The sequence below is a fragment of the Octopus bimaculoides genome, chromosome 1 (genome assembly GCF_001194135.2).
Source record: "Octopus bimaculoides isolate UCB-OBI-ISO-001 chromosome 1, ASM119413v2, whole genome shotgun sequence".
Lineage (NCBI taxonomy): Eukaryota > Metazoa > Mollusca > Cephalopoda > Octopoda > Octopodidae > Octopus > Octopus bimaculoides.
In genome coordinates, this window is record NC_068981.1 from 165442538 (window position 1) to 165443374 (window position 837).

Genomic DNA, 837 nt, shown 5'->3' on the forward strand with positions numbered 1-837 from the left:
TTTTTTTTTTTTTTTTTTTTTTTTGTTCAGACACGAAAGCAGACAATTTGACAACGAAACAAATGCTCAGACTTACACGCACAAACATTCACAGACTAACTTTAAAAAGTAGAATCTGCTATAAACGGTAACTTAAATTAAGAACATTAACGACATCACCATCAGCAACTCATCATTTTTGCTGACGTTGTGAGTTCTAGGGAACTCATTATAAGAGCTGATTCCAAATGTGAAAAAAAAATTTCATGCTTCGATACAAGGGGGTTTTACCCAAGTTACATTCCCCTGTGATGTTAATACCAAGGAGAGATTCCCAGTAACCACGAAAAAGAAGTTGGAGAAAGATCTAGTTGACGTGTAAGAAGATGTAATGCTTCTTCGACTGAGCCAGGTCATATGGAAGTGTGTGCTTGGAGTCGATGCATTCGACTAGCCCCTACCTCCAAAATGTCAGGGCTTGTGTCTGTTATAGAAAGATTATTGTTATTATTTTGGTTTGTCTCAGGTTCGGTCTTATTCCTGGTAGGAATTATGTGGATAGCTGGTTTATTATTATTATTATTATTATTATTATTATTTTATGTTTGACTTTTGCTTTGCATTTGTACAAGTTGGATCCAAGTCTCACCCAGGGACCTCAAGAGACAACAAGTTAGAAGTTCATGTAGGTGTTATGCCTAGGGTACCATATATTTGGATTTGTACATAGTGTTGTTTTAGAGAATGTTTAAGAAACCATAAGAAAATTATGTGTTTGTTTTAAAATTTGAGATCACATAGACAGTATTTTACGTAGGATATGGGCACTTCCCATGAGCACTATCTTTTGAACTTCAG